Consider the following 27981-nt stretch of genomic DNA (forward strand, 5'->3'; position numbering starts at 1 on the left):
AAAATTCTAACTCACAAAAAAAAAAAAAAAAGAGAAGACCAGACTTACTAGTCTGACAGAGACTGAGGAAACCCCGAGAGTGTGGCCCCTGGACACCCTTATAGTTTAGCAATGAAGTCACTACTGAGTTTCACCCTTCAGCCAAAGATTAGACAGGAGCATAAAACAAAACGAGACTAAATGGTCACACCAGCCCAGGGGGAAGGACTAGAAGACAGGAGGGGACAGGAAAGCTGGTAATGGGGAATCCAATGTCAAGAAAGGGAGAGTGTTCACATGTTGTGGGTTTGGCAACCACAATATGTGTACTAGTTGTTTAATAAGAAACTAATTTGCTCTGTAAATCTTCATGTAAAGTACAATTTAAACAAACCAAATTACCAGGCATGCAAAGAAATAGCAGTGTTATCCATACATAGAAAAAAAAAACAAAAACAAAAACAAATAATAGAAACTGCTTTTGAAGAGAGATTAGGTGTTGGATTTAGCAGACAAAGTTAAAAAAAGCTGTTCTAAATTAGTCAAAAATGTAAAGAAAACCCTGGTTAAAGTACTAAAGGCAGCTATGATAACAATGTCTTATCAAATAGAGAATATCAGTAAAAACTTACTAAAAGAACCAATGGAAAGTCTCTGTTATAGATTGAATGGTGCCCCCCAAAATATGTGTTGTAAATTTTAACCTCATGCCTCTGGTTATAATCTCATTTGGGAATGAATTTTCTTTTATGGTAATGGGCAGGATTAGTGTATGGCACATCTTGAGTCAATCTTAGAAGAGATAAAAGGAGCAGCTTAGGCAATCAGAGATGGGGGAAGATAGATGCCAAGCCACGTGAAGATTGCCCAGGAGCAAAAGCTCAGAAAAGACAAGGACCTTCCTCCAGAGCTGACAGAGAGAAAGCCTTCTCCTAGAGTCAACCAAAAACCAAACCCGTTGCCGTCGAGTCAGTTCTGACTCATAGCGACCCTATAGGACAGAGTAGATCTGCCCCATAGAATTTCCAAGGTGTGGCTGGTGGATTCGAACTGCTGACCTTTTGGTTAGCAGCCGTAGTTCTTAACCACTGCACCACCAGGGCTCCTCTCCTAGAACAGGCACCCTGAATTTGGACTTCAAGCCTCCTCAATTGTGAGGAAATAAATTTCTGTTTGTGAAAGTTACCCATTTGTGGTATTTCTGTTATATCAGCACTAGATAATTAAGACAGTCTCTAACTGAAAATGAAAGTTTCACTAAAGGGACAATGCATTTGAACTGGTAGAAGAAAGGATTAGTGAACTTGCATATAGATCAATGGAGATTACGTATGTGAAGAACAGAGAGAAAAACTAAAGAAAAATGGACAGATCCTCAGAGAAATATGAGACACCATCAAAAGCAACAAATACAAACATAATATGTATAACAATAACAGCATAAAAAATTAGGGGAAAGACTGTAGTACAGGAATTAAGTTTCTCTATTTTCCTAGAATTAAATTAGCATAAATCTGAAGTTGATTGTGTTAAGGTGTATATTACAAGCCCACGAGAAACCACTAATAAAATAATTTTTTAAAATGTAATTAAAAATATTAAAATGTGGCACTAGAGAATATCAACTTAATAAACAAGGAGGCAGTAAAGGAGAAACAGAAACAAACAAAAAGATAGGAGATACGTCAAGGCAAAAAGTGAAATTACAGATATCAGTCCAACCAAATCAATAATAGCGGTAAATGTTAGACATCTTCAGTTTAAATTTAAATTGCATTAATGGTTACAGCTCTGAGTATATTGACTAATGGTGACTTTTTTTCAAAGGCAAGGAAAAGGCCTTAGACATATTTAAGCAAAACACTAAAATCTCTTTCTATAAGACTTATTAATATAACAAATTGGAGTTAGGCAGTTACTCTTAGGTTCCCCAGTGTTTACTTTGGAAGGTAAATTTGAAAGACATCATCTTCTTAGGGAAAGGAATGAAGTTCACAGTATGAAATTATAAATACTACTTTCAAACCACAAACTGCTGTTTTAATATATCATTACAGCGTAAATTATGTACTGTATATTTTTTGAAGGTAAACTTCATTGCAATAAGACAATAAATGAAACTAAAAGCTCTCTCTGATAATTTAATTAGCATTTTTATTTTAGTGAGCCATTATTTCATTTAAATATTTAAGCCTACAGTCCTGGATGAAGTTTTTTTTCCCCATCCTAAACCAGAAAATAACATGTTAGTGCTCTGTTAATGAAAACATACCATAATAAAACTCAATTCTATTGATAATGGTCCTTCAGGTACCAAATGCTCAGATAAAAAAAAAAAACAAAACAAACTATTAAACATTCAGATGTTTAATTAAGACTCAAAACGACTATAAATATTTGCAACCATCTGGATATTTGAAATTTAATTTTAATTTTAAGCTCAATATCTGGTGTCATATAATCAGTCTTAAGTGTTAGGGTGGTTGGGCATAAATAAAATTTCTTATTCTCATAATTAGAGATGGAAAGTCGAACTGGTGCATCTCATCTGACACAATACTTTTTGTATAACTCTGTATGTCACTTAATGGTATTTGTTTAAAATGTGCATATGGGAATTCCAAAGGATATAACCAATTTGGTGTCTTCTGTAAGAAGATAGTATCTATACATTACCTTGATCTTTCAATAATTGAGTTAAGAAGTTTTGAATGTTTCTTTTAACCATTGAGTAAAGGCTATATGTGCTTGGGCTATCAGTCAATTACATGTTTTCCAAATGGGCATCTGCTATCAGTTTACCAAATTTCTAAAGTTTTTCAGCACATACTTAAGGTACTTGTTATAGGTAAGTTGGTGAACGTTCAGAAGTTTTTAATTTTCCCCATGATTACTCTCTGGATCCCGTAAGAAAATAAAAACTGTCATTAGTGATTCCCAGTACCATTATAGACCAGCAGAAGAGGTTGAAAATGTTTTTATTGGCCCATAATTATATGAGATAAATAAGGACACTTTAGAAAATTTTTCTAGTAACTAAATTAATTCTATTACTTATTCTAAAATTATGCTATTAAAATAAATTTCTTTTATGAAATTACAGTGAAAATCTATGATGGCTTTGTTTTTTAATAATTTTATTTGGACCTAGATATGTCTTCAGTTCTTCTCTTTAAATATTTTCTGGCCTATGAAAATATAAGAATCTGAGAGCCACTGGTTTGCATGATTACAAACCACAAACAAACGAACTCATGAAACAACAATGGCTTTTGAGTTCAATTAACCAGGGTGGAGATAGATACACTGGAAACCAACACTCACCTACATTACTGTTGATTACTTTTTGCTCTTAAAATGCCCCAATTAAAAAAAAAAATTAGAACAGCATATATGTGGACTGATATCAAGGGAAAAGCTTGTATAATAACTGTCTGTAACAATTTCTAGATACACTTCAATATGAAGTTTGTTTAAACTTTCACTAGAGAAGAGAAATGGACACCTAACATGAGGCACTAAATAATCTTTCCTGGTTTTGTCAGAAAGTAAGAAACAAACAAAACAAAAAAACAGTTGCAGGAGCCACATAACCAAATTGGCATAGTATGAATATACACTGTAACTGAAGACTTCTTTAAGTGAAGTAGGCAGTATGAATATGTTCTATTACTACAGGATTCATTTTTCTCTTTTTATTGAATTTTAGTATTAGAGAGTTAAATTTCTGATTGTAATTCTTCCTGAAAAATGACATCTCTGTCTTCCCCACTCACTGTCCTCTCTGCCCCCTCCCCACCACCCTCCTGCAACCTGGCCGGAATCTTTGTCGAAACTACTGAAAGGCTATGTAATTGGAGAAGACTGTCTATCTGAGGTGTAATTAGGGGATTAGTACATTCTACAGGAGTTCTGGTGGCGCAGTGGTTAAGCGTTTGGCTGCTAACTGAAAGGTCAGCAGTTCAAACCCACCAGCTGTTCCACAGGAGAAAGATGAGACAGTCTGCTTCCTTAAAGATTTACAACCTTGGAAGACCTGTGGGGCAGTGGGTTTGGTTTACTACACTCTACATAACGGAAAATTCACGGAGGTCACGGAGATTTCTTTTTCTGGTGCTTCTACCACTATCAACTAATTTCTTTCTATTCATCTCCGCTTAGTTGCATGACTTCTGTGTCCTGTTGTTTTTCACTGACTTACAGCATATGTGCACTGCTTTCCCATGGTGTGTTTTTAATATCTATCTAACCATCAATCTTCTTAGACGTTTGCTTATTATTGTTGTTTATTTAACCACCATCACCCTTGCAAAATACTCACACTGGCCACCTCACAATCCATTGTAGAATCTATAAATGAGTCTTTCTTGGGTAAGGTAATCACTCTATTTCAATCCGCAGTAGCAGGAAGGAAGGGTGGTCTCATGAAATAGAATACAATTATTTATAGGATTCACTGAAATATACATAGTCTAAATGCATAGCCTATGGGATTATGTAATAGGATTCATTTTCTGTAGTAATGGACTATGGGAGAGAATTATTTATGGTGGCTAGGATAGAAATTAGGACCTTAACCTACCCAGCAGAAGAAGAGAATAGAAGTGGCTTTTTTGAGCTCCTGCTAAGTTGTGCAACGTGCTTTGCCCACATTAAAAAAACAAAAACCAAAAAAGCAAAAAACAATTGCTGTCAAGTTGATTTTGACTCATGGTGACCCCATGTGTGTCAGAGTAGCGCTAGGCTCCATAGGGTTTTCAATGGCTGATTTTTTGGAAATAGATTGCCAGACCTTTCTTCCAAAATGTCTCTGGGTGGACTCAAACCTCCAACCTTTTGGTTAGCAGCTGAATGTGTTAACTGTTTGCACCCCCAAGGGACTTCTTGCCTACATGACTTCATTTAATCACCACACGAATCCTATGAAGTGGAAATTATTCCCCACATTTTACAGATGAGGAAACTAAAGCTCAGAGAAGTGGCCTAAAATCTTACAGCTATAAAAAGTTGGAAATATCTAGATTCACATTTAATCTCTATGTCTCTATCCCCAAAGGCTTCCTCTTTCCATTAGTGCCAGCAGACCGGTTAAGTTCTGGAATTTAGAGGTAATCTAATTTTAACAGGATTCCTAACTTATATTGATATAACCAATTAAACAATTGGCTATGATACCTGGCAAAGTTTAAGACTTTCACAACTCTCTGTAAGAAACTGGGATTTTTTTCTGGAACACAAATTCCTCAAGCATATAGTTAGTTATTAGCAAAGCATCAGCTATACACAGTGGCCCAGAATCCCACTGTATGCTGCCTGAAAATGTATGTAGATTATAAAGCACCATATGGATACACATAAGCCAATATTTTTCCACTACTGTCACTAATATATACCTACATGAATTGCTGGAAACATATAGTAGGAAGTATGATATAAATTTGACATCCAAAATCAGATTTGTTAAAGAGTTTTAAACTGGTAGTACTCTATACCTTGAAGGGTGTTAACAGTTATAAATTTGTAAGAAATTTGCATGAAGAAAGTAAAACTATCTTAATCTTAATACCCAGAAATAATGCATTTTCTATTTTTGGCATATTCAATTTTTGAATTTTATATACAATTACATGCATATAATTTTCTTTATTTCTTTTATTCTCTTTTTTTTCCTTCCTTCAATCTTTTTCTTGTTTTTTATTTTGATGTGCAGGATTGTTAGTTTCCTTTGTGGTTACCTTAATATTCACCCCTATTTTTCTAAGTTTAAACCAATCTTTTATTTCTTTATATTACCTTGACTTCCACTCCATATGAAAGATCTATGACTACATTTTTTAGTCCCTCTTTGAGGTTTAATGTTGTCATCTTTTACATATTGATATCTCTGTTTCCCTATATTTTCAGTGTTTTAGCTTTGATTTATTTTTGTAACTTCCCTATCTGGGTTAATATCTGGTTGCTCTGTCCTGTTTTCTAGTCTTGGGTTGTTATCTGATGTTATTGATTTTCTAACTGGAGGACTCCTTTTAGTATTTCTTGTAATTTTGGTTTGGTTTTTACAAATTCCCTAAACTTCTGTTTGTCTGGAAATGCCCTAATTTTGCTATAACATCTGAAAGACAGTTGTACTGGATATGTAATTCTTGGCTGGCAATTTTTTTCCTTCAAGGCTTTATATATGTCATCCCATTACCTTCCTGCATGCATGGTTTCTGCTGAGTTGTCTGAGTTTAGTCTTATTGACTCTCCTTTGTAGGAGACTTTCATTTATCCCTAACCACTCTTAAAATTCTCTCTTTATCTTTCGTTTTGACAAGTTTGATTATGATATGTCTTGGTGACTTTCTTTTGAGATATACCTTGTGTGGAGTTCAATAAGCTTCTTGGATAGATATCTTCTCATCTTTCACAATATCAGGGAAGTTTTCTGCCAACAAATGTTGAACAATTCTCTCTCCTCTGATATCCATCTTTGTTCTGGTACTCCAATCACTCGTAGGTTATTCCTCTTGATAGAGTCCCACATAGTTCCTAGGGTTTCTTCATTTTTTTAAATTCTTTTATCTGATTTTTCCTCAAATAAGTTGGTGTCAAGTGCTTTGTCTTCAATCTCACTAACTATGACTTCCATTGCCTCAATTCTGCTCCTACGACTTTCTATTGAGTTGTCTAATTCAGAAATTTTATTGTGAATCTTTTGGATTTCTGATTGCTGTCTCTCTGTGGATTCTTGCAGTCTGTTAAATTTGTCATTATACTCTTGAATAACCTTCTTACTTTCCTCTAGTGCTTTGTCTGTGTGTTCCTTGGCTTGGTCTGAGTTTTGCCTGATCTCCTTCCTGATTTCTTGAAGAGTTCTGTATACTAGTCTTCTGAATTCTACCTCCGGTAATCCCAAGAAGCTCTCTTCCTCCGGAAGGTTTTTCGATTCATTGTTTTGGTGGCTTGCTGAAGCCATCATGGTCTGCCTCTTTATGTGATTTGATATTGACTGTTGTCTTTGAGCCATCAATAAGTTATTATATTTATTTACTTTATGTTTGCTTTCTATGTCCTAGCTTCTTGTTTTGTTTCATTTTGATATGCCCAAATAGGCTTGTCATGTGAGCTAGTTTGATTATTGGCATCTTTGAAGCTCTCACATCCTGTCTCCAGGTGGCTAGAGCTGTTACTAGGTATGTGAGCCCAAGAAGTCCATTTACTTTTCTTGTGTGGATTCAGCTCAGTTTTCCAGGTAGTCAGTCCCTGAGTGTATGGTGCAGGCTCTCATCTACAGCCCTAGACGGGCAGGGGTGATTGGAGTAGGCACAGGTATCTGGTTGCAGTAGGGGGTTATGCACTGATCAAGGCAGGGGGCTGACTCTTGCCCCCAAGTGTCTGGGTGGATGGCGTGTCCCTGTTCCCTAGGGCGCATAGGTAGGTGGTTTTTGCATCTGGACTATGGGCACCCAATCTTGTTGGCTGTAACGAAGGGGAGTCACACTTATTTTTGTACCTCTGTGATGGGTGGCTGGGTGGAGTGGGTGGAGCCACCAGTCCTCGGGCCTCTGATGTGGGTAGGTGAGGACCCTGCTTAATGAGAAGGCAATGTCAAATGTCACAAATCTGCCACTCCTGCTTATAGCAGATACAGATGAAAATAGGCTTCAGGTATATACCCTGGTATACTGTGCTAATGAAAGCCTATGTTGTTGAAACAGGCCCACACAGGTCAATGCAGGGGTGAAAGGCATTCAAAGTCTGTGGACCCTGTCATGGATTGAATTATGTTCCCCCAAAAATGTGTGTATCAATTTGGCTAGTCCATGATTCCCAGTATTCTGTGGTTGTCCTCCATTTTGTGATTGTAATTTTAAATTAAAGAGGATTAGGGTGGGATTGTAACATCACCCTTACCCAGGTCACATTTCTGATCCAATGTAAAGGGAGTTTCCCTGGGGTGTGGCCAGCACCACCTTTTATCTCTCAAAAGATGAAAGGAAAGGGAAGCATGCAGAGAGTTGGGAACCTCATACCACCAAGAAGCAGTGCCAGGAGCAGGGCATGTCCCTTGGACCTGAGGTTCCTGTACAGAGAAACTCCCAGACCAGAGGAAGATTGATGACATGGACCTTCCTCAGAGTCAACAGAGAAAGCATCCCCTTGGAGCTGATGCCCTGAATTTGAACTTGTACCCTACCGGACTATGAGAGAATAAAATTCTCTTTGTTAAAGCCATCCACTTATGGTATTTCTGTTATAGCAGAACTAGATGACTAAGACAGATCTCTTATGCCTATGCCTAGGCAAAGGGGCTGTGCCTTCCCTGAATTCTTGGCTTAGGGGAGCTGGCAGATTATTTTTTTCCTGTTTGTTAATTTGTTCCCTCTCCGAAGCTGGGAGAATGGTTCAGGGCGCATGACAGGCCCTGCTTCCGGCCCAGGGAGTGTAATGACCTCTGAAGCCAGACCCGGGACCTGAAACAGAGCAGGGAGGGAGCAGATACATGGAAGAGGTATTTCCCAAAAGGAGGGTGCTTTTTTTTTTTTTTTTGATCCATGCAATAGATTAGACGCTTCTATTTATCTTTCACCTATCAAGTGCCACTCTCTGCCGCTCAGTCTCTCCCTATGTGGAAAATGCATCCCAAGCGCCACTTTCTTACCTCACCACTCGCACCAGCTGATCCAGCCTGCAGGGTGCCAGTCCCTACCAGATCGGGTCTGGAAACTCCTTGCTGCTTCTGAACCATCTCTCCCTCCCCCTGCCACTGAGTCCGATTCCTCAACTTTGCCTTTGATGTTCCGGGCTCCAACATTGTCATATATAATCAATTCACTTGTTTTTTCCTGTCTTTGTTGTAAGAGGGACCGCAGGAAGTGTCTGACTACTCCACCATCTTGGCCCTGCCTCTTCCTTCCTTCATTCTTTCACAAAATTGTAGAACCTACTCCATTATTTTGAATGCTCCTTTTAACGTTTAGCATATCTTCAGCATTTTTTATGTCATTAAGTACTTTCAAAAGCATCATTTTAATGGCTGCATAATATTTGATTATATGGAATGAATCTTAATACATTAAACAACAAAGAGCACCATGTATTTTAATATCTTTATGCAGGAGCCATGTAACTTTTCTTTATATTATTCCAATTTTGTTACATAAGCCCAATAAACACACTCTCATAACAATTTGCTTAACATTTCACAGAAATGCAAAGATAAATTCTCTTTGCTACTTAGAACCTTTGATGTGTCTTCAGAGGTTCCTTATTTCTCACTGAGGAAAATTCAATGTCCTTAGGCTGAGCTGAGGTGTGTTAATCAAACATAACTGTTCTCTGCTCCATATTTATGATATGCCCCACATTCTTGTGTCTTCAGGGTTTGTTCATATGCTTGGGTCTGACTGCTTCTATCTTTTCCAATTCCTCATGCATAAATCCTTCTTCTTCAAGGACCACCTCATGCTTTACTCTCTCAAGGAAATTTTTCCTCCTCCACACAACCTAGAGGATCTTGCCTTCACAGCTCATTATCCATGTGTTTTTTTTTTCTTATGACACATATTATTTTCTGTTATGAGTTATTAGAAGGAACTATATACTGGACAGCTAATGCATGGGGCTTGTGAGGATCACTACATAACAGCTCTCTTTTTTCTATCTGAGTTTTGAACCAAATGAGAACAAAGAGACTAGCAGATGAGAATCAAATAGAACCCTTTTCATTGCCAAAAAAGTAAAAATGTGTTTTCTAATACTACTTACCCACCTTGTCACTGGCAATGCTGTTCCTGTAAAATTTATGGTGCTGAGGAAGAGGTTCCCATTGCCAGAACCCATTACTTAATGTTGGCAAAGCAGGGACATAGTGATTCCTAAGCAAAGGAGGATAGAAACGGAAACCAAATTTCTGCTTCTCCAGAATCCTAGTCAGTCTCTAACAGTTGTCTGGAGTCCATGACCTGCAAACAAACTCAACTGGGAGAACTCTTCCTGTGTGAAAATCCACCTCTGCATATTGTCTTCTCTCATAGTGAGTGGCATTTGAGACATTGCTGACTTCTTAAAATTTAAAGAATTTGCATTTCTGGCTACTCCAGGCAGGGATTTATTTTGAGGTATATTTTTAATCCAACATGTCCAGAACCCTTTAATTTCCATTTCTCTTTTTAGCCCCAGCGATGCTCCAGACTTCTACAAGAGGCACTTTCAGTCCTGTGCCTCTGCCATGTGCTTCTCAAACTTCATGAGGGTTGTACACCTTGCCTGAAATAATCAGAGAAATCAGTAGTCTATTTAGTAATCTAAGTGAGAGATGATGGTGACTTGGATCCAGGTAGCAATGATGGATATATTTTGAAGTTAGAGTAGCCAGGATTTGATTTTAGATTGACTATGTGGTGTGGGAAAAAAGGGAACCATCACAATAATTGAAAAAAAAAAAATTTTTTTTTTTTTTTTTACCTGAGCTACTGGAATAATAGAGTTGACACTTAGAAGGAGTATCACCTAAAAATGCACCCAATAATGCCATCAACATTGCAAGCTTTATCTTCCTGTTCTTACTGTTCGGCTGTGTCTAGATATTCTGAAGTCATTTGGCATAGCTGTTAATATCTTTAATGGTTGTTTCCCAATTAGTCTTATTGTGGCTTCTCTGTCTTAGACTCCACCAATACAGTTCTTAAAAGATACAGATTTTGTCTCCCTCTATCTAAGGGAGGTCCTAACTGTTTTTTTGTTTAAAATCTTATTTTTGTTGTTGTTGAGAATATATACAGCAAAAACATACACGAATTCAAGTTTCTACATGTGCAATTCAGTGACATTGATTACATTCTTCTAGTTGTGCAAAGATTCTCATCCTTCTTTTCTGAGTTATTCCTCCCCCATTAACATGAACTCACTGCCACCCAAGGTTCCTGTCTAATCTTTTGAGTTACTGTCATCAATTTGCTTCCACATAAACAGAACTTAAAAGAGCATAATACTCAAGGCAGAAATTGTTTACTAGTTAAATTAAACTGTTTAGTTTTAAGAAGTCTTCAGGAGATATTTTTGGTTTAAGATTTCAAGATTATCTTAGGGCAATAGTTTTGGGAGTTCATCCACCTCCATGGTTCCAGAAACCTAACTGTGTTCAAACTATCTACTCTGGTGAAGTCTAATGAAGCTTAAGGAGCTTCTTCCTATAAAAATGTTTTTAAATGCCTAAAATAAAATACTTAAGATTATAAAGGAAGTGAATAATATTAAAAAACAGTTACCAAGAAAATTTAAAAATTTATGTCACAGTAATATATGTGCTTCTTTATTAATGCATTAAATTAAAAGATCTAGCATTGAGCTCAATAATTGCTATAATTTTAAAGTAATGATAACATTAATGATATTTTAAGATCTTAGCTACAAGGGTAATGTCCTATGGAAACATCTGTGATTTCTATTGGTGACAAAGTCATGGATACTGCAAATACCCCTGTGGTTTGTGGTCTACAGTGATCACTGAAGGAAATCCTAAATTTCAATTCTCCAACTAAAATTAGTAAAAAATGGAATGTGTTTTTCCCCATACAAGTTCATGGACCTTTTTTGAGATAAAGGAACAAACGTGAACATGTGTTTTATACAGATCATTGATGAGCTTGGGGGGGGGTGGGTGTCGGATATGGTGTAAACGAGGAAAGAAGCAGGTTTCCCCTCTAATATCTGTTATATATAAGGCACTATACCAGACTTTTAATGTATGTCATCTCATTTAATTATCAAAATAATGTTGCAAATTAGATATTCTTCCTATTGTATAAACTGGAGATTTGAGACTTTGAGAGGCAAAGTGATTTGCCCAAGTTTCTATGACAGTACGTGACTGATCCAGACAGATCCAGGCATGCCTCACTCCAAAGCATCTACAGTTTCAATTAGGAATAGTTATGGGCGTCTTGGCATTTGGTAGAAATCTTATCATCTCCCCAAAATTGTAAACTCCTTTGTGCCAGGATTCAGACTGAAGTCGTCTCAGCATCCGCCACTAGGCTTTGCACAGTGACTTGCACATTGCCTTAAGCCTATTTACACTTTGACTTGTAATCATGAAAGTAATTGAATATCTTTAGAACACAAAAGAAGTGTTGAAATGTTTTTTAATGCCAGCATTCTTACCATTTTTATGGAAAAGCAGCATAGGCATTGATGGGACAACTACTGGGGAATCTAATCTCTGGCAAGGATCCTGGATAAACTTATACTGTATCAGTTACAGAATAATAGCGGGACTTGAAAGCCTTCCTGGAGTACTTCGCCACACAAGTGGATACCTTCTTGGTTATGCATTATACACAGAGTATGTACAAGGAAGTAGCATCCACACTCTAAATTAATGATAATCACACCAAAAATAAACAGACTTATTAACAGTAACTATAACGAAAACACAAATACTTGTTCAATGGTCCTGATTATCCAGTTTACTTATCTAGTTTACTAAAGCACAGGCTTAGAAACGCCTTTAACTGTGAGAAGTAATGGTTGTTAATACTAAATCTCCCTTTTCCCCTCTAGCATATTAATTGCACCTTCAGCCCATTTATTGATTTTAATGCCTTATAGTTTGCTAAAAATGAAAGTCTCTCTAGTTGCTTTAGGAGTCCTTGAAATTTAATACATACAGTGATTTGGGGATAGAGAGTTTCCACTGGCCAGTTTTAATTAAAAAATACAATACAATGAAAAATAAAACTCTAGGCTCACCAAATTGCTTTTTGTTCAGTGGGGAAAAAAAATCCAGATAAATCAGACTTCCTTGCACTACTTCACTAATGAGGAAGTACAGGCTAAGCAAAATAAATCTCTTTTTGCTGAAATGGCGATTTGTTAATGCTGGAAGTTTTATTTCTTATTGATTAGATAATAGATATAAAGAGATCCGTTACTCTTGAGTGCCCTGACTTGAATAATATTAACATGGGACTTCAGAAGGATTTTGACTAATTCTTTGAGTCCATGTGTATATTCTGCTTTGTTGTTCTAGCTGTTATTGTCTATTTTTACCACAGTCATTCTTCAAAAAAAAAAAGAAGCAAAAACAATGACAAAAACAAACATTTTCAATTTACTTTAAAAAATATAACTCAGCATTAGAAGATACAACGAAAAATACTATGTGTTCTAATAGCTTAATTTTTAAGCAAGGCAAGATTTCTCAAGAACATAATTAGTGAGATGTTAGTTGCCATCAAGTCAGTTCTGACTCCTGGCAACCCCATGTGTGCAGAGTAGAACTGCTTCATAAAGTTTCCAAGGCTGTGACCTTTTGGAAGCAGGTCACCAGGCCTTTCTTCTGAGGCACCTCCGAGTGGGTTTGAACCACCAATGTTTTGGCTAATAGTTGAGCGCTTAGCCATTTTCACCACCCTGGGACTCCACTAACAGCTTAATTTAAATTTATTAAGCTTAATGTTTGTTTTTTTTCCAAAGCATAACACATTAGATTACTGAAAAGGATGCAGAACGTAAAACACTTAAAAACAGGATATACAGGTACATTCCTGGGTGTGCAACCGTCCCTAGACTTTGAAGCAGTCTTTGCACATGCAGGATGGGAATTATTCCTGAACTGTTCCTAAGTGATATTTTGGAAAACAACTTTCTATTTTTTGCTCTTTGGCAGAGCTTGTGACAGTACTCAAAAAGTATTAGTCATTCTTATTTTTATTGTGCCACTGTGTGATTAAACGGCTTGACACAGCTATCTTTGGCAAAGTTTGAAGAGTTCTGACTCCACTCAGTGATTTGATGGGACTTTAGTGAAGCCAAGTTAACTAGTCCTGCTATATACTTTGTTTTCCAGTAGAATCCCATTGTATTACTGTGGAAAATAGGCAAGGCCAGCTGTGGGTTTCAGTGGTGACAAGTCAAGGGAGCTGACCTCCACCTTTTTTTAATTTAGAAATCTGAGGCTGTCAATTTACCCAAGCATCCTTAGGCCAGTGGACTACACAGAAACATAGATTTAGAGCTAGAGTCTTCCAACTGGTTAAGAGTTCCAGCTCAGGCAGAGAATAGCTTCTTGGCCTGGATAAATTTTCTTAAACTCACTGAGCCTCATTATCTTCGAGTGTAAAATGAGGAGAGTAAGACTGACATGGATTAGTGGTGAGGAAGAAAGGTAATAGCTGAAAACTAATTAACTCAATGCCTAACACATACAAGGTGCTCCATAAAGAAAAGCAGTGTGGTAGCCATGCACAATATAAAGAAACTTGAAAAATATTTTTATTTTAGAAAGCTAAGTCTGATACATAAAGTGAGTGCTGGGGGGTGAGGGTTGGGGGAGAATAAATCCTAGAAGCAAAAAGGTCAGTTCTGAAAGTCTAGAATGGTAAACTAATACAAAAGGCTAATTTATGAAGTAAAATGTCAATCTTCTTATATGTGATAAGATGACCACAATATTAGATCTATTATATGTGATATTGACATTGCAACCTTTTCTAAAAATCATTATTCACACAAATCATACGGGAATACAATATAGTGTTAATAATTTATCAACTTAGATTCTACCTAAAACGTTGTTGTTATTAGTTGCTGTTGAGTTCCTCCGACTCATAGCAACTCCATGTACAACAGAATGAAACATTGTCCAGTCCTCCAACATCTTCATAATCATTGGTATGCTCCAGTCTGTTGTTGCAGCCACTGTATATTTTGAATGACTTCGAACCTAGGGGGTTAATCTTCCAGCATTGTATTAGACAATATTCTGTTGTGATCTGTAGGGTTTTCATTGGCTAATTTTAGAAAGTAGATCACCAAGCCTTTCTTCCTAATCTGTCTTAATCTGGAAGCTCAGCTGAAATCTGACCACCAAGGGTGACTGGTGAAATGAGTTCCTTTATGTGGCCTTTTGCCCTGGTTCTGTGAAAACAAACAATAGAAAACTCCTTGAGCTAGCTCAACTTGCAACTCAATAACTTTTCACTGTGACAGTCTTATAGAGCCCTTCCCGGAGATAATGATCATATTTTGGTATGTCGAAAAAATACTGACGTGTATTTCCCGCTTGGTCATACACACAGAAGGATGCGTACTCACAGGCTGAGTTTAACATATTTTACTGTTTTTTGTTGTGCAGTCTAGGGTATTTCTAAGTGAAATTGCACTTTTTTTATTGCAAATATATGGAGGTTAAGAATACAATGACTACTGGCACAATTTGCTGCCACAGCCTTGATTTGTTCAAAGGTGCCAGTAATTTTACCAACCATTGCTCTTGCACCATCAGTGCAAATATCAACACTGTAAAGGGGAAACGACATCTTAGTATTATTGTGAAAATAATTTTGATCTGGAGGAACCCCTAATTGGGTATCAGGGACCCCCAGGCATCTATGCACAACACTTGGAGAAATGCCGTGTAAGAATAGTCTCTGAGCTAAATATTCTCCCCTTTAGCAACCTAGCTGGATGGTATTATAGAAGCTCATGGAGGATTTAAGCTGACAGAGGAATTCAAGATGTTGGTTATTCTTCCATCTCTAACATTAGGTAGTTTGTCAGACTGAGTTGAGTACGTGCACGCTCAAGAACTTCAACTGCAAAAGCGCTATGTGCATTTCTCCTAGACAAAGATTCAAGCGTACTGAGAAAAATTGCTGAACCAAAAGAGGGTCTGATATGGATTTGTTTTTCTTGGGCCAAATCCAAACAAAATGAAGGTATGCTTCCTCTTTCTTGTGGACCAAGTTCCATGTGGAGAGACCACAGCTCTTGCCACGGGAGAGAGACTAGCAAATATCTGGCTCTGGCAAGAGCAAAGATGCTGGTTTTGTCAGAAGGATATTTTTCTTAGACTACTGCAAAATTTTTTAGGAACCTCACGCTGGAAATGAGTGTTTCCATTGCAAATTTACCCCTTGCATAAATCCTTGGGAATCTGTGAGGCCAGTAGTAGCTAGTAATGTACAACATGTGCAATAGATGCGCACATTGTATATAGACCTAAAAAAGAAATAGGAGGTATTTTGATCTTGCATTAATATTTGTAAAACAAAAATGTAGTCATCCCACTCTACTTACAATCCTTCAGTAGCGTTCAAGATAATAATCATACTTAGCTGAAAACACAAGCCTGTCCGACTACTCTAGTCCTTAATTACCTCTAGTTTCATCTTTTGTGGGTACCTTCCCTGGTTCCCCATGTTCCCAGTCACCCGGAGCAGGACACGTAACATTCTTTTGCATCTCTACATCATAACTATCCTGTCTTTCTGTCTGTGATGGTTTTCTTTGCCTCCCCGGCTCCCTCAACTGGCCAACTCTAAGTCTTTCTTCAGGACTCAGCTCATACCCACTGAAAATGTTTTCCGCCTGGTGCCTGATACTTTGGGAAAACTAGAGGCATCTTGATCCTTAAAGCAAGGGGAGGCATCTAATGGCATTCCTTATTACAGACAAAGGAAAACACAGAAAGTCTCATGTTATGTGGAATCTTTCTTAATTAAATAAGTTATTAAAAGTTAAAATTATTCTAAAAGTTCAAAATCATATGATTTGTGAGGGCACCATAAACAGGAAAATAATTTCTCAGAAATGTAAGAAAATAGAATATTACTTCTAAGGAGATAATAGAACACTCTAGAATAAATTGATTTTAAGTGTGAGTTATTCTGAGGTTCAATTTTTCCATTTTTATAAATTGGTATAAACACTGGAAATTCCACTACATAAGTCAGTGATCAAAAAGGAAAGTAAAGGTTTTGTAGTTTTCTTTAAACATTTGACCTACTTAGTTTCAGAAACCAAAAAATAGAATTGCTTTTTAATGCTTTTGGATTTATGCATAATATTGTATTTATTTCTGCCTTCTGAGCTGTTCCAATTCCATTGCCTCTGGGTATATTAACTAAAAAGATTAAAAACATAAATTATCATAACTAATAAAATGCCTCCATAGGCAATATGAAAAACAACTACATTTCTATGGAATATGTTTCATACTGACCATACTAACTACTACTCAGACCAAAATTATGTTTTCCCTGGGGCATGCATTTTGTAACAGAAGAAAATGGAAAATTGTTGGCTCTTTGGCCTAACCCAGTACTTAATCATTCATAGCTGTCATAAGGATTTTCTTTTTTTTTTTCATTTGTTGAATGAGGAGCCAAATGAAGTCATGTACTGTGACTGGTTGATACGCCTTTCTAGACTTTCCCCCCAGTCTGGGCTGTGCAGATTGCATCGTTGTGGAATTGTTCAGGATGTTCCTCTGTGTTCTGTAGTTTCTGTCAATGGAGTTTAGTTCTAAAGTTTTAACCAGATTTAGATTTGACTGACTTGGCAGGATGGTAAATTCTTCCATCTGGCGATTTCTCTTTTGTTGATGTCAGCAACCATTGATGCTCAATGCCTAGATACAGTGATTGGGAGTTACAAAATGGTGACATTCTAAAACTATCTTTTCTGGTCATTTTTCAGTTTAGAATACTTTAATGAAGTTTTGTTTCCTTCATCTATTATCTGGTTTTACCCATTGGTATAGCTCATATTGCAGTGGTTAAAGTGCTCGACTGCTAACCAAAAGGTCAGCCGTTTGAACCTACCAGCCTCCCCGCAGGAGAAAGATGGGACAGTCTGCTTCTGTAAAGATTTACAGCCTTGGAAACCCCATGAGGCAGTTCTAGCCTGCCCTACAGGGTCACTATGAATTGGAATCGACTTGATAGCAGAGGGTTTGGTTTTGTATTTTATAGTTCATATAGGAGTTGTGGGTGGTGTAAATAGTTAAAATGCTCAGCTACTAACTGAAAGATTGGAGGTTTGAATTCACAAAGACGTGCCTCAGAAGAAAGCCCGGGCAATTTACTTCCAAAAAGTCAACCACTGAAAACCCTGTAGAGCACAGTTCTGCTCCGACGCACACTGGGTTGTCATGAGTCAGAGTCGACCGATGGCAACTGGTATGGTTTATATAGGAAGCAGGATAAATGCTTGATTCTTTCTTTTAATCTACCAATTTTCAAAATATTGAATTCTTATTGTTCTGTAAAGATAACCAATTAGATTTTTTTAAAATTATCATTATGATCTGATGGACTTAACCATACTTAGTTTCTCAATCCACTATGATTATCCTTATTAAGCTAAACCCTTTAAAAGCCCGTTGCTGTCGATTTGATTCCTACTGGACAGAGTATAGGACAGAGTAGAACTGCTCCACAGTGTTTCCAAGGCTGTAATGTTTACAGAAGTAGATTGTCACATCTTTCTCTTGTACAGCATCTAGGTGGGTTTGAACCGCCAACCTTTCAGTTAGCAGCCAAGTGCTTAACCACAGCATCACCAGGGCTCCTTATTAAAGCTAAAAATATCCCATTTTTGGCCAGTTTTAATCTCTTTAACTCCTATGTTCTATCGACATGATCTTTGATAGCTTTGATAACTTCCTTGCTAACTGCTATGGCAAGATACTTCAGACTTTCCTTATACATTTCCTGCCCCAGGCCTAGAATCAGCTGTCTTTAAAGGTCTGTCTTTTCTCTTAGTGGAGTGTCCATTTCTACTGGGCTCCTCATTGTTTTTAACTTTTGTTCAGTTGGCAAATAGAGGGAAATATGTGATACATAAATATGTGATGATATTTCCCCATATGAAGAATCTTGGTTTACAACTACACTGGGAATAACAGAACTACAATATGATATAATTATTCAATTACTTTATTCCACAATTCACATACAGCTATTTCAAAATAACAACACCTAAACACCCACCACCAAAACTGCTGCCAAAAACATTAGTAACGAAAATAATTTAAAAATTTGTTCTGTATATTGTTCTTTTTCCCTAAATTCTACTTAAACTTGTCCTTAAATTTTGTCCTAAATTATACTATGCAGTCAAATCACTGTGTTTTAAGATCACCTGGAATAATTCCTGTCTAGGTGGTTATACCACTAACTAGATACACATTTAGTTTCATTTATTTTATTTTATTTTCCACTTTAGGATTGTTTTTTTTAATTTTAATTTATAATCGTTTGAAATATTTACATGGTTCTAAATCATAGCTAAGATCCGTAGATGCACAGAAAGTTTGCTCTCAGCTACTAACTGAAACGTTAGCAGTTCCAATCTGCCAGTGGCACGGTGGAAGAAAAGCCTGACACTTTACTTCTGGAAGATTATAGCCATTGAAAACCCCATGGAGCGCGGTTCTACTGTGACACACATGGAATTGCCATGAGTCTGAATTAACTTGACAGCCATGAGTCTGGATTAACTTGACAGCAACAGGTGCTGGTAAATCTTATCTACAAAATAAGGTATTTTCAAAGAGTCTAGCTTTTCTCCCTGTCTCCTCTATCCCAATTTCTTCCTTTTCCTATAGTTATTCATTTTTTTCCAGCTATGTACATACCTGTTTTTCTGTCTATCTATCTATCTGTCTAGCTATCTAGCTAGCTCTCTAACTTCCCTATAGCTTATATTCCCTTTTTCAGGCCATACACAATTCTGTTCACCTTACTTTTTTCACTTAACAATGTATCATAGAAACCACTTTATAATAGTGTATGAGATATTAATCATTCCTTCTCACAGCTCCATACTACTGGTTTATTCTACCAGGTCCCTACTGAATACTTAGATAATTCCACATCTTTTGCTAGTTCAAATAATTCTACAATCAATGGCATTCGGCATATTTTTTTTTTTTTTTTTTTTGACATTTTATCTTTGGGATAGATTCCAAGAAATGGGATTGGTGGGTCAAAAGGTAAATACATCTATTTGCCTAAATAAAGGTAAATACCTTACTATTTTCTCAAATATTGAGTGCATTACTGTTGAGGTGTAAAGTATTATTTAGGATAATCTCAAAATAAGATTAAACAGGATCAAATATTATCCTGTTTCTGGTAGAAAAAAACAAGTGCACAGATCCACCATAACAAAGCAACTATCTCTGCTTTACCGGTACCTGTTGCCATGAAGTCGATTCCAACTCATAGTGACCCTACAGGACTGAGTAGAGCTGCCCCATAGAGTTTCTAAGGCTGTAATCTTTACAGTAGCAGACTGCCACATCTTTCTTCTGTGGAGTGGCTGATGGCTTTGAACCGCTGACCTTTCTGTTAGTAGCCAAGTGCTTAACCGCTGGGCTACCAGGGCTCCTTGTCTCCTTTACAGTTGCCCATATGTATCAAAGTAAATCATTCTGCATACTAAACAGTTCACATGTCATACTGTTAAACACTTACTCTGTGCCAGGCACTGGGTTTGGTCTTCTCTGTAAGGGCCAAATTTATTCCTCAATTTTTTTTGGATAATGGGGCAAGTTTTTTTGACTCCATTTTGCTGATAAATAAATTGAGGCTCAGAGAAGTTTAGCAAATTATCCAAGTCAAACAGCTGGAATTTGAACCTACATTTCTGAAGAAGTTGGAATTTTTTATACTATAACTACTGCAATGATTTTGAATAAAATTCATGTGGATCTAAATGAACTATCAAGTTATAATCAGCAGGCTAGCTTCTGATTTTGAGTACAGTTATTTCTAAATGTTTAAATAAAGAAAGATCAAATTTTTGCTTCCAGTCTAGTGACTCAATATTTTTGTAAAATTATGCAGATTGTTCTATATTAGTTACTGTAATTTTGGATTTATAGTAGACATGTTTTGTAAGATAATTTATCTCTTTTCCATCAGGTCCTTTATCTGTAAAATGATGGCAGCATGCCTTCATTTATTATTCAGCTACTACTCATTGAATTTCTGCAGATAACATGCTAGTTACTGGTGATCAAACAATGACTAAGACATTTCCCACTCTCTAGGAGATTGCACTCTGGATGGAAAGACAGATCAATAACGCAATTGCAATGGAGCGTGATACATGCCATGTTAGAGGTATGTGCTAGGTGCCATGGGTACTTGTAGGCAAGGCATCTGGTACAGTTGTGGAATGTAAAGGTGGGTATCCTCAAGAAGTCTTAGCTTGGTTGAGTGCTGAAGAAACAGTTACAATTTACCATGTTGGAAGACAAGAGAAATGGGATGTTTTCCATGGAAAAAGAATGTTGTCGTCATTGCTGTTGTTGCTAATTATTGTAGAATCAGCTCTGACACATGGTGACCCCTTGTACAGCAGAATGAAACAGTGCCCAGTCCTGCACCATCTTCACAATCATTGCTATGCTTGAGTCCATTGTTGTGGCCACTGTGTGTTTTGAGTGCCTTCCAACCTAGAGGGCTCATCTACTAGCACTATATTGGACAATATTCTATTGTGATACATAGGATTTTCATTGTCTAATTTTCAGAAGTAGATCACCAGGCCTTTTTTCCTAGTCTGTCTTAGTCTGGAAGCTCTGCTGAAATCTGTCCCCCATGGGTGACCCTGCTGGTATTTGAAACATTAATGGCATAGCTTCCAGCATCATAGCAACATGCAAACTACCATAGTACGACAAACTAACAGATGGGTGGTGGAAAAGGGGGGTAGAGGGTTAATATTTTGGAAATATTATGTATGTTTCATTTTCTGTGACTCTCCCTGAAGCCTTTCCAACATTAAAATTACACAGAAAAAATAAAAGCTTTCGTGTATTTATTTTCTTAAAAAATGAACTTTACTAATCTGTTAGGACTAAAGTTGAATTATTTAAAGAAAAATTTTAGTGTCTGTTTTATTTTTACGAAACATATAAAAAGAATAAAGCAACATTTATTTAAAAAGCACAAAAAACTAGACCTGTGAATTACTCAGCTAATTTCATCACTTCAGACCAGGCTGAACAGACTAACACTGACAAAATTTATTGGATATTGTAATGCTATAGCTTTCATGGCGTCAGATACATAACATAAGAAAGATACATTTGTTTGACTTCTTTCCATTCTGTACATTTCTTTGTACAAAAGTTCTCACTGAAAGTTTAAGATCATAATTATTTGTTGTCAAAAATATGTAGACGTCAAAGCCAACATGCCTGAGTGATTCATTAAACCTATGTTCTAGTAAAGTAAAATTTGCTCATATTCTTGTGTGTTGTTGTTGTTGGATGCCGTCGAGTCAATTCCGACTCATAGTGACCCCATGTGACAGAGCAGAACTGCCCCATAGGGCTTTCTAGGCTACAGCAGATTGCCAGGACTTTCTCCCACAGAGCTGCTAGGTGGGTTCCAACTGCTAACCTTCCAGTTAGCACCTGAGTGCTTATCCATTGCATCTTAAAATTACATGAACTGTAAAATGGACTTAGCTGTATTGTGCTTCAGACATTTGAACTAATGTAAGATATGTATTCCTAAAAAACAAAGCACAGATTTTGAGGTTTATTACCTTGAAAAGGGAGGAAAAGAACACAGGAAAAATGAAGAATCTCTTTTTTTACTTTGAGTTTCATTATGCAGAGGTAGTATCTTGAAAGCAATTCTGAAATGCAAGAAATAGACACTTAAGAGAGAAAATACTTTGGGATTCTAAGGACTTTCCTTTGCATGTCAGCCATAGAGCATGGTGAATCAGGGCATTGAGTTCCGTATCTTAAACAACAGAGAAGAGAAAATGTGTACTGACATACTCGCCTCCCCCGACCCCCCAATTTTTTCTGCTCTATACGAATGGGAGATTAAGATCCTTCTGAATTGGGGTGGCGAACATTGGTAATGATAACAAGAACATTTAGACCAATTCTACTTCCTCCTCTGGACTCTTCTTCAGAGAAGAAAACTTGGAGAGAGAGTGGCAATAGAAGTCCTAGATAGTTCTGGGGACCTAAGCTCTGAGGAGAGGTGATATTGCAACCCTCCCTAATACCAAAAGGTAGAGGTGGTGATGTGGAGAGGGTGAAAGATGGAGTTTTTCAGCTCTGGTGGGACATAATGGAGATCCAAAAAGTTTCAGTGTGCCAAATTAGGGTGAAGAAGGTAGTTGAGGATTAATTACCAGGGTGACTTTCAGGGGATTCTCTTACGTGAGCTCAGAGGATTAGCAATAAGAGAGGAGGTAGCAGCTGAGTCAGAAGGAAAGACCGTTAAGTGCTAGCTCCCAGCCTAGTAAACCCATACTTTGTCCATGCAGAGAAAACAGACAAGTTCTTAGTCAGGGCCATCAGCAGAGGATGCTGAGGGCAGCCACCAAGACAAGGAGGGACAAGTGTTCCATCAGCAGTGGCTAGCAATAGAAGATGACACTCAATCCAGATGTCCTTCTCCAAATGTCAGAAGAACATATATCACTCTGATGACAAGAGAAAGAGAAGGAGCATGGATGGGAATTCTAGGAGAAATGATCTTAAACTTTAAAACACACTGGTTGAAATGTCAAGATTAGGTTTTCTGCCATCAGACACTCATCAGCACTCAAGAACCAATTTAATTTGGGTTGGAGAGAAATTAGGAACATTGCAGTTTCCTATAACCAATGATGTGATAAGACATTTCAAACCTGCAATATAAGCATCATGAGCAAAACCCTAAGGAAGGTTTATTCACAGAACTGCAACTTGGTCAGTGAAACTGGAGCAAATGGTTTGAGAGTATGGAGAGAGGGTTGGAGTATAGATAAAGGGAGTGACCAAAGGTGTGGCTAGAAAGATAAACTAGGGAAAGGTCTTTTATTACATATTAGGAAGTTTAGTAGTGAAATAAGCAGACAGTGATAGATTTGTTGTTGTTGTTAGGTGCCGTTGAGCTGGTTCCAACTCATAGCGACCCTATCTACAACAGAAAGAAACACTGCCCAGTTCCTCACCGTCGTCATAACTGTTGCTATGTTTGAGCCCACTGCTGCAGCCACTGTGTCAATCAATATCATTGAAGGTCTTCCTCTTTTTTGCTGACCCTCTGCTTTACCATCATGGTGTTCTTCTCCAGGGACTGGTCCCTCCTGATAACATGTCCAAAGTCCGTGAAACAAAGTCTTGTGGTCCTCAATTCTAAGAAGCATTCTGGCTGTACTTCTTTCAAGACAGATTTGTTAGTTCTTCTGACAGTCCATGGTATAGTCAATATTCTTTGCCAACACACCATAATTCAAAGGCATCAATTCTTTATTTATTTCCTTATTTATTGTCCAGCTTTTGCATGAATATGAAGCAATTGAAACTACCATTGCTTGGGTCAAAAACAAAAACAAACCCATTGCCGTCAAGTCAGACTCATAGTGACCCTACAGGACAGAGTGGAACTGACCCATAGGGTTTCCAAGGAGTGCCTATTGGATTTGAACTGCTGACCTTTTGGTTAGCAGCCATAGCTCTTAACCACTACACCACCAGGGTTTGGGTCAGGCACACATTATTCCTCAGAGTGATAGCTTTGCTTTTTAACACTTTAAAGAGATCTTTTGCGGCAGATTTGCCCAATGCAATACGTCATTTGATTGCTTACCTGCTGTTTCCACGTTGATTGTGGATCCAAGTAAAACGAAATCCTTGACAACTTCAAACTTTTCTCCAATTATCATGATGTTGCTTATTGGTCCAGTTATGAGGATTTTTGTTTTCTTTATATTGAGGTGTAATCCATACTGAAGGCTGTAGTCTTTGACCTTCATCAGTAAGTGCTTCAAGTCCTCTTCACTTTCAGCAAGCAAGGTTGTGTCATCTGCATATCGCAGATTGTTAATGAGTCTTCCTCCAATCCTGATGCCACATTCTTCTTCATGCAGTCCAGCTTCTCTGATTATTTGCTCAACGTACAGACTGAATAAGTATGGCGAAAAGATACCACCCTGATGCACACCTTTCCTAACTTTAAACCATGCCGTATCCCCTTGTTCTGTTTGAATGACTACCTCTTGGTCTATGTACAGGTTCCTCATGGGCAGAATTAAGTGTTCTGGAATTCCCATTCTTTGAAATGCTATTTATAATTTTTATGATCCACGCAGTCGAATGACTTTGCATAGTCAATAAAACAGAGGCAACATCTTTCTTGTATTCTCTGCTTTCAACCAAGATCCATCTAACATCAGCAATGATATCCCTTGTTCTACTTCTTCTTCTGAATCTGGCTTGAATTTCTGGCAGCTCCCTATTGACATACTGCTGTAACCATTTTTGAATTATCTTCAACAACATTTTACTTGGGTGTGATATTAATGATATTGTTGGATTTTTTGACGGGTTTAGGCAACAATATGTGATAATAAGAGTCATTTTAAAAGCATGATCACTATTACTGCAGTACACAGTACATTAGGGAGAGTTGAGACAAAAAAATCCTATTATAACAGGAGAATGTTGTATAACAGGGAAGACTGATAGGGGTAAATAAGAGGATTTAGAGCATGAATAAAAAAATCAACAGGTCATAAGGACTGATTTTACTTCACCGCCGCTTCCTATATTTTGTCAAAGATGAATGCCCGGTTTCTTGCTTGGGCAAGCGGTTAATAATAGCATCATCTGTTGGTCTAGAGAATCCAAGAAATGGAAGGGGATATGATGAAACTGACCTTAGAAATGTTGCTTTTGAGATACGTGAGGTGTCTGTAAAGGGATGCCTTTATAGGAGCTAAAGTGAGTGTTCTAGACTAGAGATAGAGCTTTGATGTAAATAATAATGTATGCAAATTGTAATGAAGCCACAGGAGTGGATGGATCACCTCTTGAGGCTGTGTAGCCTGTGTGCGGAGTGGGACAGGAAAAATAAAAGGGAGCAGGAAAGGGGAGCTCTAGAGCACTTGAGGAGTTTTTGAAGGTGACAAAAACAAGTGAAACCAAGGGAGCAGAAGCATTCAGAAAGGAGCAGAGAGAACAAAGAAGACGTGACTGGAAATTTCTCATTGGATTTAGCTATAATATATTCTTTGGAAGAGAGGACTAGGGTGAAGCTGGAGAGGGAAGTAAAGGAGGCAGGTTAAAAACATTCACTCTGGAGCTGGACAGCCTGGGTTTTGAATCTTACTGTGTACTGGGGCTAGTTTCTTAACCTCTCCCTGCTTCAGTTTTCTCTTATATATAAAAGGTATAATAACAGAAACTGCTTCATAGAGTTGTGGCAAGGATTAAATTAAATTGGCCCACCTGTTGCCATCAAGTCAATTTTGACTCATGGCGACCCCACATGTTACAGAGTAGAACTGCTCCATAGGGTTTTCTTGACTGCGATCTTTACGTAAGCAGACTGCCAGGTCGTTTCTTCTGTGACACTGCTGGGTGGGTTCGAACCACCAACCCTTAGGTTAGTAGTTGACTGCAACAGTTTGCACCACCCAGGGACCCCCTAATTGACCGGCCATAAGTACTATACACCCGGTGTGGGACTGGGCAACATTTCATTCTGTTATACACAAGGCCACGATGAGTTGGAGCAATGATACAGCAACTAAGTACAACAGTGAGTACTATATAAACCAAAAAAAAAAAAAAAAAAACAAACAAACCCACAGCCATCAAATCGATTCTGACTCCTAGCAGCCCTGTAGGACTGAGTAGAACTGCCCCATAAGGTTTCCAAGGCTGTAATCTTTAGGGAAGCAGACTGCTACATCTTTCTCCTTCAGAGCAGTTGGTGGGTTCCAGCTGTCGACCTTTCAGTTAGCAGCTGAGAACTTTAACTACTGTGCTATCAGGGTTCCTCAAGCACTATACACGTTAGCTATTATTCTGAAGGGAGGTTTTGTTTAATGGGAAGGAATTAACCTTATTAAAATACTGATGGGAAGGAGACATCAGTAAGGCTCTGGTGAGATAGTAGACGAACACTGCAATGCAGCACTCTTCTTCAGCTCCTCTGGCTATACCTTCTCAGCTTCCTTCATGAGCTCCTTCCACTAAAAGTAGGTGTTCACCAGGATTCTGACTCAGTGTTTTTCTTTTCTCATTTGTAAACTCCCCCTGGGTGATCACATGAATGGCCCACGACTTCAATCACTTTCAAATAGTGCCTTTCTGTATTAACATTCAGATCTTTATTTCTTGACTTGCTATCTCCTTTCAGACCCACATACACCCTTAACCTGTCCAAAATAAAACTTATCTTCCTCTCCAAACCCCTTTCTTTTCTACTTAGGTGTCCAGGCTTGTTGCATTTTACCCTCTCATATCATCTTCGGGGCCCTGGTGGTGCAGTGGTCAAAGAGCTTGGCTGTTAACCAAAAAAGGTCAGCAGTTCAAATCCACCAGGCACTCCTTGGAAACCCTATGGGGCAGTTCTACTCTGTCCCATAGGGTCACAATGAGTCAGAATTGACTAGACGGCAACAGGTTTACATTATCTTCAGCCTGTCAGTCACCAATCTTAACACTCTCAAATTCTCCCACTACTGTCCATCCCCTTTACCATGACCTTGGTTCAGGCCAGATGTCAGCTCACATCTCAGCTGCATTATAAAGCAATCTAATCCAATTGCTTTTCTTATGTAAAAACCTTGCTCTTCCCTAAATCACAGAGAGTGATATTTTGCAAATTCAGTTTTGAGCCAGTTAATTCTTACTTGCACATTTCCCATTTTCAACAACTCTAATTGCTCTCAGGACAAAGCTTAAATTTCTTGACTTGATCAACAAAGAGCCCTAGTGGAGCAACAATTAAGATTTCACTGCTATACCATATGATCTAGCAATCCTACTCCTAAGAATTTATCCTAGAGAAATAAGAGCCATTACACGAATAGCTGTATGCACACCCATGTTCATTGCAGCATTGTTCACAATAGCAAAAAGATGGAAACAACCTAGATGCCTATCAACAGACGAGTGGATAAACAAACTATTGTACATACACACACTGGAGTATTATGCAATGATAGAGAACAATGATGAATCTGTGAAACATCTCACAACATAGATGAATTTGGAGGGCATTATGCTGGGTAAAATAAGTCAATCACAAAAGGACAACTATTGTATGAGACCTCTACTATAAAAACTCATGAAAAGTTTACACACAAAAAGAAACAATCTTTGATGGTTACGAGGGAGGGTAGGGATGGGGATGGAAAAACACTTAACAGACAATAGATAAGTGGTATCTTTGGTGAAGGTTAAGACAGTACACA

This window comes from Trichechus manatus, unplaced genomic scaffold (genome assembly GCF_000243295.1).
Source record: "Trichechus manatus latirostris isolate Lorelei unplaced genomic scaffold, TriManLat1.0 scaffold00175, whole genome shotgun sequence".
NCBI classification, from domain to species: domain Eukaryota; kingdom Metazoa; phylum Chordata; class Mammalia; order Sirenia; family Trichechidae; genus Trichechus; species Trichechus manatus.